General features: G+C 45.6%; 1 long non-coding RNA gene across 1 annotated transcript; it reads right to left on the bottom strand.

Annotated features, from left to right (window-relative positions):
- On the bottom strand, window positions 1–1,565 carry LOC129148702 (uncharacterized). Its single transcript, XR_008555665.1, has 3 exons — window positions 1,511–1,565; window positions 570–622; window positions 1–65 (listed from the first exon to the last, which is right to left on the bottom strand). It is a non-coding gene; the product is annotated as an uncharacterized LOC129148702 (long non-coding RNA).
- Between the last annotated feature and the right edge of the window lie 8,858 nt (window positions 1,566–10,423).

Genomic DNA, 10,423 nt, shown 5'->3' on the forward strand with positions numbered 1-10,423 from the left:
GGATATTTGAGTCCAGTCACAGAAGGGTTTGGAGTTGTCCTCAAAATCACACTGGGTGATAATGGCTAGGAAGAAAAGGCCACCGTGAAGCCAAGAGAGGGGAGAGGTCTAGCTGCAGAGTCAAACTAGGCGGGTAGGTGTTAGCAACACTGCTAAGCTTAGAGAAGGCAGCCACTAAGATTAGGGTTCAGAGCAGAGATTTGGGAAAGAGAAGCTGAGAAATAAGTCACCGTTTAGGAGAAATTCAGGGCGGGGGTGGGGTGGGTGGGATGGGTGGAGTGGGTGGGGTGAGCAGGGCAGAACATCTAGGTCTGGAGTCACAAACTGAGGTCCAGGGGCTGGATTCGGGGAGCCAGACAGGTTTTGCCTGGGCAGCATACACTTTGTTGTTGTTGTTCCTTTGAATGTGACTCTTTTAGGCAAGGCTTGTACTCCTCTACCGTTCCCTCCACCCTCTGTCACCTAAGGGCTGCCCTTCACACACTTATGTAATTGCCTGGCCTGGACGGCACATGGGTGGCCACCCTGGAAGGGAGAGAAAGTCTGAGCGGTCCTGGTTTTCAACTCACAGTTGTCCCTAGAACTTCGGGCAACTGGCTTCTGGTCTGGAGGCTTCTCAGTCCTTGAGGTTGATTTGGAAAAAAAAACCCAAAATGTAATCCTTGTCAATATCAAGAATTATAAGCCTCAATAATTGTGAGTTCACCTTAAGTTCCCATCTCTCTCCAAAAAGGTATCTTCCCTGAGAGGTCCTCACATCCCTGCCAAGACCCTCTACCCCTCTATGCCCTGGGTGTCAGGCATGGTTGAATCTTGGGTGAGGAGGAACCACTTCATACCTGGGAATCTCCTTCCTTTGGGTTGAGATCTTCTTGTCCTATAGCCCAGATTTCCCCACAAAGTAGGGACTATATTGGGTCCTGTTTTGTTAGGCGTGTGGTGGGGGTGATATTGCCCCAGGTACACGCAACTGAACGTAGGACTAACAAAGGGACCACCCCTCCTCTCCTTCCAAATTCTACAGAGAAGTCCCTGCCCCTCCTCAGGTGGTGTGGGCCACATAGAATAGTCCTTGGTTTTAGTTGTTCCAGTTCCACTTGTTCAAATCCCACCCCCCAATGAGCTCCAGGATGCTGAGCCATGCATTTCATGCTTCCTACTTGAAGTCTCTCCCATGTGCTGGGTCTGCTCTAGGTTTTGTCCATTTTCTGATGATTTGACGTCTCTCTTCTCCTCTGCCATTCTCAGACCTGCCACCCCAGCCCTACACCTCCTCCCTCTTTCCTCATGTTTCGGCTCCATCCTGCTCCCACTGAGCTCTCACACGCCTCAGTTCCAGGCTCTGAGGCTGTGGGGCTCCCCTTATTTCTGTTTGTCCTCTTTCAATTCCATGGGGTTCCCATCTTCCTCCCCAGGGCTGTGCCCTTCATCACTAGTCTGCTTGCCCCTCCAACTTTGCCCCTCACTATTCCTCAGAGCCAACCCCAGGCACCCCCTGAGCCCAGCTTACCAGACCGAGGTGGGGATGTAGCCCTGGCTGCAGGCAGCCCCCATCATTAGCACCAGAGTCCAGACTGTCGAAGCCATGTGGGACCTCAGAGTCAACTCTCAGGGGAGACGGGGAAGGCAGAGTAAGGAGCCCAGGCTACTTAAATATTCCTGATCCTCCTTGCTGGGTATCCTCCCAAGGATGCCATGAAAAGTGAACAATCAGAGAACTAGAAATAAAAACTATGATGGCTGAAATTTAAAATCCAAATAGAAGAGTTATAAATCGAAATTGAGAGAAATAAAATGAGAGTGAGAGAAAAGGAAAACAAGAGAGAAAGAAAAGAGAGACTTGGAGGGTCAGTCTAGGATGTCTAGCGTCCAACCAAAATAGTTCAAAAAAGATAAAAAGAAATTACTTCAGAAAAACTACATAAGATGGCCCAGAACCGAAACATGAGTCTCTTGATTTAAGAGTCTGGTATGGTGAATGCAAAGAGACCCATGAAAGGCTTGTCGTAAAATTTCAGAATATTGGGGTGAAGGGAAATCCTGAACACTTTCAGACAGAAAAAAGCAGGTCACATACTAAGTATCAGGAATCAGCATGGCAACTGTGGATTCTAAGAGTCAGCGGAACATTGTCTGCAGAATTCCAACAGAAAATATCTTCAAACCTGAAATTCTATAGCTGGCAACAGTGGCAAAGGCAATAGGAAGGTCAAGTAAAGTGAAGGCTAAAATCCTTATTGGCAAATAATTGAAAAGGACAAGTCACAGAAGAAATATAAGCAGCCAGTAAGTATTGGAAAGTATTCTCTACTTCACTAGCAATAAAGGAAATGCTGAGCAAATTAAGTTGCCATATTGACAACAATTTAAAAGATTGAAAGGATCTTAGTGAGAATGTCAAAGACATGAAAAAGGATCAGTCAGAAATTAAGCATACATTAACTGAAATAAAGAATAATTTACAGGGATTCAACAGTAGAGGATTCCAAGAATCAAATCAATTATTTGGAATATAAGAAAGAAAAAAAATCAGAAGAGCAAAAAGAAAAAAAGAATCCAAAAATATGAAGATAGTGTAAGGAGTCTCTGGGACAATTTTAAGTGTACCAACATTCCCTTTATGGGGCTGCCAGAAGGAAAAGAGAAAGAGCAAGATATTGAAAACCTATTTGAAGAAATAATGACAGAAAACTTCCCCTTGAAAGAAATAGATTTACACGAGGAACCCAAAGAGGCCCACACCAAGGACACATCATAATTAAAATGCCAAGGTTAAAGACAAAGAGAATCTTAAAAGCAGCAAGAGAAAAGCAGTTAGTTACCTACAAGGGAGCACCCATACAGCTGTCAGCTGATTTCTCAACAGAAACTTTGCAGGCCAAAAGGGAATGGCAAGAAATATTCAAAGTGATGAAAAGCAAGGACCTACAACCAAGATTACTCTACCCAGCAAAGCTCTCATTTAGAATTGAGGATCAGATAAAGAGCTTCACAGACAAGAAAAAGCAAAAAGAGTTCATCACCACCAAACCAGCATTACATGGAATGTTGAAAGGTATTCTTTAAGAAGAGGAGGAGGAGGAAGAGGAGGAGGGGAGGAGGAGAATGAAGAAGAAGGAGAAATGAACAATAAAATGGCAATAAATAGATATCTACCAACAACTGAATTTAAAAATCAAAATAAATGAACAAGAAATCTAATGAACAAAATAAACTGATGAATAAAATATAATCAGAGGCATGGGAACATGGAACAGTCTAATGAATCTCAAAGGGAAGGGGTGAGGGGGTGTGGGAAGAGATTAACCAAAGATCTTATATGCACATATGCATTACCTATGGACACAGACAATAGGGTGGTGAAGGCTTGTGATGGTGCAGGAACTGGGTGGAGGAGGCTAATGGGGGCAGGGAGGAGGAGGGGGACATTTGTAATACTCTCAACAATAAAGATTTTTTTAAAAAACCTTAAAAATAAATAAATAAAAAATAAATAAATAAATAAATAAATAAAAGGTTGATAACATTGAGCCTTGGCCAGTGTGGCTCAGTTGGTTGAGCATCCTCCCATGCACTGAAAGGTCACCGGTTCAATTCTTGATCGGGGCACATGCAGGAGGCAACCACTTGATGTTTCTTTCTCACATTGATGTCTCTTTCTCTCCCTCCCCCTCTCCCTTTGTCTCTCTCTAAAAACCAATACTTTTTTAAAAAAAGATTGATAGCATTGAGTGCTGGTCAGTATGCAAGTAGATACACTCAAATACATTGTTGATAAGACTGTATATTGGTGAAAACATCTTAGAAGTTAATTTGACAATGACTATTAAACTTCCAAATGTGCATATCTTTGACCCAGCATTACCTTTCTAATAATCTTCCCACAGAAATACATGCTTATTTGCATAAAGATGTACATACCTTAAATATGTTCATTGCAGCATTGTTTACAATAGGAAAATAATTGAGATTACCCAAATGTTTGCCAGTAGATCATATTCAAGGAATATTATGCAAGTATTAAAAAAACACAGTGTTTCTCAAAAAAATAGAGTTACCATATGGTTCATCAATTCCACTTTTAGGTATATAGAATTGAGAAAATTGCAAAGAATTGAAAGCAAGGACTGGAACAGATATTTGTACACCCATGTCCATAACAGCATTATTCACAGTAGCCAAAAGGTGGCAGCAACCCAAGTGTCCATAGACAAATGAATGGATAAACAAAATGTAACATATACATACAGCAGAATATTGTTCTGCCTTAAAGTGGATGAAAACTCTTACACGTGCTACAACATTGAGGACATTATGCTAAGTGAAAAAAGTCCATACAGAAGGACACATACTATATGATTCTACCCATACGAGGTACCTAGCATAGGCAAACTCATAGACAGAGATTAGAATGTTGTTGCCAGGGGCTGGGAGGAATGGAGAAGGAGCTGTTAGTGTTTAATAGGTAGGAAGTTTCAGTTTTACAAGATGAAAGTTCTGGAGATGGGTGGTGGTAGTGGATTGCACAAACAATGTGAATGTACTCAGTGCATCTGAACTGCACACTTAAAAATGGACAAGATGATAAATGTTATGTGCATTTTGCCACAATCTTAAGAAATATTTTTTAAAGTGCTACTTGATAATAGGATACTATTAGAGTTTGTTACTGACTTAAAAATTAAAAAAAAAATGGTGGTAGATCCATAGAGTCCAATGGTGGGGAGAGCATCTACACATATGTTAAACAAAAGAGGTGAGACACAGAAAAATTTTTATAGTGTGATCCCATTTATGCAAAATCCCAGAACAAAGATTTTCACTAAGGTGTCTATAACAAGCCAAATCTATACACAGGAACACCTGGTAGCTTTGAGGAGCCACCAAAAGTTGGGGGCATCCAAATGGGGGGGTTCCACCCCAGCCAGAGCAACTATGCTTCTATCAGTTTCATAAATGGCAATTCTACATAAGATTGCAGTTGAAAGGGCAGCTTTTCGGCTTTTGAAAATCCCGTTGATCCTCAGTACACATACAAAGCTGCAGCTAGGCTAGAGAGCTGGCCCGCAGTGAGCTGAGCTCTGAGGTCCAGATTCCCTACAGCCCACCACACCCATGCGTTCCTAGAAACCTTCCGTGTCATTCCCTTTACCTCGGCAGCCCCTCACCCCCCACTTCCAATTCTATGCCCGGGGCACCTGACAAGTGACAGCGACGCCTAGGCAGGCCCTTCTCCTGGACTCTCAGGGAGGGGACAGTACAGCCGAGCACCAGGCTCACAAGAGGCAAACCCACCAGCCCCTTTTCCAGTCTTGGGGACTCCTCTGCCCAAACGAGCACCAACAGGGCCCATGCAGGGGTTAGACCCGGGGAGAGAGATCCTCTGCCCCTTCACGTCAAAGCCGGGGATACAAAGGATGCCCATCCCAAACCCTGGTCTACCCTTCCTCTACCAGTGGTTCTCAGCCTTCCTAATGCCGCGACCCTTTGATACAGTTCCTCATGTTGTGGTGACCCCCAACCATAACATTATTTTCGTTGCCACTTCATAACTGTAATTTTGCTACTGTTATGAATCGTAATGTAAATATCTGTGTTTTCCGATGGTCTTGGGCTCTACAGCAGCGGTTCTCAACCTGTGGGTCGCGACATCGGAAAACACAGATATTTACATTATGATTCATAACAGTAGCAAAATTACAGTTATGAAGTGGCAACGAAAATAATGTTATGGTTGGGGGTCACCACAACATGAGGAACTGTATTAAAGGGTCGCGGCATTAGAAAGGTTGAGAACCACTGCCTAGACCCGTGGTCAGCAAACTGCGGCTCGCGAGCCACATGCGGCTCTTTGGCCCCTTGAGTGTGGCTCTTCCACAAAACACCACGGCCTTGGCGAGTCTATTTTGAAGAAGTGATGTTAGAAGAAGTTTAAGTTTAAAAAATGTGGCTCTCAAAAGAAATGTCAATCGTTGTACTGTTGATATTTGGCTCTGCTGACTAATGAGTTTGCCGACCACTGGCCTAGACCAAGTTAGCAGAGCGATCAATAGAGGGACAAAGCCAGGAAATAGTTAACCAGGGAAGAGCAGCAGAAGCCGATTGACCCACAGCCCCTCCTGTTGGGCAATAGGCCTCTGAGGGCTGCCTTTCCCGACCTCCCTTTGGCGCCACAGCTTCCTTTGGACAGTTACCGCTTCCAGCCTGCCTGGGGGTGGGGGCTGGGAGCTCAGTGCCGGACAGGAAAGGATGAACAGTGGTGCTGGGAGGGAACCCGCAGGCTCTGCATTTTGGGGAGTTAGAGACGGGCAAGGCCCCAGAGGGTGTGTCCCTGACAAGACTGGCAGCTACAGGAATAGATGTGAGAGGCCCTGGAATGTAGAAAATCCCTGGAAACTACTTCAGAGAACTGGAGCGTCAGTCCTGGCATCTCTGTGTGCCCTTGGGAACTTGGATCACCCTCTCTGAGCCTCAGTTTCCTCATCGGCAAGACTGAGGGGAGAGACTATCACAGTTTCCTTCCTTCCTTCCTTCTTCCCTCCCTCCCTCCCTCCCTCCCTCCCTCCCTCTCCCTCCTTCTCTCTCTCTCTCTCTTTCTTTCTGTTGTTAATACTCACCCGAGGATATTTTTCCATTGACTTTTAGAGAGAGTGGAAGGGAAGGGGAGAGAGACACATTGAGTGATTGCCTCCCACACACACCACACCAGGCAGGGGATTGAGCCTGCAAATGAGGTTATGTGCCCTTGACTGGAATTGAACCTGGGACCCTTCAGTCCTCGGACCAAGGCTCTATCCACTGAGCCAAACCAGCTAGGGAATTTTTTTTAAGTATGGTTGTTGTTGTTTTTTAATTAATTTTAGAAAGACGGAACGGGAGAAGAGTATATAGAGAGAAACATTGATAGGCTGCCTCCTGCACCCCCCCCCCCCCACACACACACACAAGGGAACAAGCCCACAACCCGGACATGTACCCTGACTGGGAATCGAACCAGTGATCTCTTGGTTCGTGGTTCAACGCTCAATCACTAAGCAACACCAGTTGGGCCAAAGTTTTCTTAAATCAAAAATTGTGTGTGTCACATAATTTTTTAAATAATCAAGTTTTTAAAATCTAAAAGGGGGTTTATAGACATCTGGGCATGACTCACATAAGTTGGGAAACCATACTGCTGTCTGTTTTTCTGTTGCCAATAATTCATGATGTCAATTTTATGATGAATTAGCCTTGACCAACTGGAAATGATAGTTACCTTTCAGTTTAGAGTCCAATGTCGAAGAGGCCCCGTTTAGCTAACTCAGCTCCAGCAATAGTCACACCTGCTGTGGTGAGACTTGCACACGGAGTAGTTTCAAAAAAATCCTAGGCAGCTGTGAGCCAAGGCAGGCAGGTGCATTTGGCAGCCTGAGGTTCAGCTCAGGCCCAGGGAGAGGATTCAGCCAGTTTTACCCAAGACCAGAGGCTGCTGTCAAGGTGGGAGCTGAGTTGGCCCCTAGTGCTGGGAGACTGGGCACTGGGGAGATTGGGAGGCATTTTTTGGCTATCTAGGGAGGAAGTGGGAGCCCGAGGCAGGGAATGGAGTGGGGAGGAGTTGGTAGTGAGAGATGGATGTGCCTAATGCTCTTTCTTCCCTTCCATCCACTCCCTCTACTCTCTCCTCTGCCTCAGTGACGTGTGCTTCCTGTAGAAGAGGGACCCAGAGTCAGAGAGCCTGGCTTATGATCTGGGCCCTTCCTCTCAGAGTCATACACTCTCTGGACCTCAGTCTCCTCTTCTGCAAAGTGGGGATCCTCTACTGTCTCTGTCTTCCTCATGGAGTTAGGAGAATAAATGAGAGATGCCCAGGAAAACACAGCACTGTACAAACAGAAGGCATCTCCATTAAACAATTATGTAACCTGCTGACTCAGAGCCGGGCTGCTCTGGCTCCTGTCCCACCAGGAAGTCAGAAGAGCTGATTCCATCACTTACCGGCCACAACTTAGTTTTAGTTTCCCATCTGACAAATCGGAGTGGTACCTATTGTCTTCCTAGATCATGAAGTTGTGCTGTAAATCCCAGCAGATCATGCAAACGCCAGAGTTTAATATATTGTTAATCATAATCATCATCACAGTACGGAAGAAAGCTCACACTCTTGACCTGCACTTGAAGCACCTCAGAACTCTGACAATGCCCTTTACGCATATCTGTGTCTCTGGCAGGAACTCTGGCCGCCCCAGGTTCTTAACATCCTGAGTACGCCACATCTCAGCATTGAAGTCACATACCAAGCTGACTATGGCTAAATTAATGCGCTCCTGTCTTTTTGCTCCTGGGAGCTGCCAACTCTTGGAATACATTGGGCTGTGAGCAGTACAGACTGTCATTTCACTAGCACTTAGTGCAAAAGACAGCGCATAGGTGGCACTCCATAAATGTGGAATAAATGAATTATGGGAGGGGGGTTGTTTTTTTAAATCCTCACCCAATGATATTTTTTCCATTTATTGATTTATTTATTTATCGACAGAGCAGAAGGGAGGGAAGAAGGGAGGGAGGGAAGGAGAGAGGGAGGGAGAGAGCGGAGGGAGGAGAGAGGGGCATCCACGTGAGAGAGACACATGGATTGGGAGATCAAACCTGAAACTGATTCTCTTGACTGGGATTTGAACCTGTGCCCTTGACTGGGAATTGAACCCACGACCCTTTGGTCTGTGGGCCGACGCTCTAACCTCTAACCAAGCATGTCAAACTTGCTGCCAGTGGGTGCATGCCTCATTAGGAATGTGGCCCGCTGGCCACAAGTTTGACACGCTTGCTCTAAGCCAAACTGGCCAGGGCAAATGAATTATGTTTTAATGTTCTTAACTTGCTTTCCCATTATACCTGGCCCAGGTCATCTAGTTCAGGTACCATTGACTGCTTTTTTGTTTAATTGAAAGCAGTAGAAGTCTCAAGAGAAGTAGAGGGTCAGTGGCCCTGAATTCTTGGGACAAAAGAGCCAGGATATGAATAGGCAGCAAGTCAGACTGAAAAGGAGTGGACAAAGCTTTGGAGTTATGAGTCCTAAATCTCAAGTTAATTTATTAGCTGCATTCCTTGGGCTTCAGAACAAATCTCTTAGCTTCAATTCCATCATCAAGAAAGATAGATTCCTCCCTTACTGATTCACAGCAGGGGGTCAAGAACCAGATGCCACATGTGGAAACCACAATGTAAATTTTTATTGAAATGTGTGAGGTCAGAACTAAGGATGCTATTGCCTGCAGATTTCTCTAGCATTTCCTAATAGGGCCTGAAGAGGGCACTGTAGGCCAGGAGTTAGCCAGGGTGAAAATTCACCTTAGGGCCACCCCTTTGCTGCGTCTTCCCACCATAGCTTCCCCCTGCCCCCTACACATAGTTGGCAAATACCCTACAACTCCCCCAAACTGCCCATAATTTTTTCCTGTTGAAAATTGCAAACATCCTCTCCTTTTTGCATGTTTTCAGGAGCACAGGCTGATTTCTCTAAGTTTTGCTATAAAAGCAGAAAGACTCGTTGCCATATGCACTAAAAGGCCAGGATTGGAGTCCAGATACAGTTTGTCACATCTTTTGCTGTCTGCACAGATCTGTCTTGGGCACTGCTTTTCCCTGGGAGCATTATTTCTGGGAAGGAATTTGAAATTGGTCGTCAGAGTAAAGGGTTAGATAAGAAGCAGGGATCAGGAATGAAGGTTGAATTAGTTTGTTCCGTGTCCCCAATCCCAGAGGAGCAGGGAGCAGGTAGGGATTATGTGGAAGGAATAAGCAGAAGAGGGAAGGGTGAGTGCTGGGGAATTCCTGTTGCCTTGGTCTTGGCCAAGTGACATTACTTCTTTTTCTGAACAATGGGAATGACAGCGGTAACTTTCTCCTGGGGCTGTGTGAGGAATAAATGAGGTCACAGAAGTGAGCTATCTAGAGAAGCAACAGGCACTGAGGAGTGCTCAGCGAGCCCGCTGTCTGGGAAAGCGGCTTCTGCACTGTTGTGTACTGCGCCTTCTGCAAGTCTAGGGGCAGAATATTCATGATGACCATCCCCAGGCAAGGAGAGAGGTCAGCTGGATATAAAGGGGGTTGGTGCACTGAGGTGGCAAAGACTGATGCTGGGAATGTGGCATTAGCTGAAGGGGTCACGGAGAAGAAGAGGCAGAAAGAATAAGCATTGGTAGCTGCCTACAGGGGAACAGCCTTGAATGGAACCACCTTATTGACCAGTGTGGGCAGAGCTTGTGGCCTTACGCCCAGTGGGTCAAGAGGTCAGACAGGCCATGCAAGGCAGCACGTAGGGCCCGACTCCCTCCACCTCTGCTTTCCCAGGCCTGCTCCCTGCTGCCATGATGGGGGCAGAGCCAGGGAAGTAGTGGGCTCCCAAGAAAACAGAAAAGCCAAGAGCCATGTTATGGTTTAATTT

Source organism: Eptesicus fuscus, chromosome 4, assembly GCF_027574615.1.
Source record: "Eptesicus fuscus isolate TK198812 chromosome 4, DD_ASM_mEF_20220401, whole genome shotgun sequence".
Classification (NCBI taxonomy): domain Eukaryota; kingdom Metazoa; phylum Chordata; class Mammalia; order Chiroptera; family Vespertilionidae; genus Eptesicus; species Eptesicus fuscus.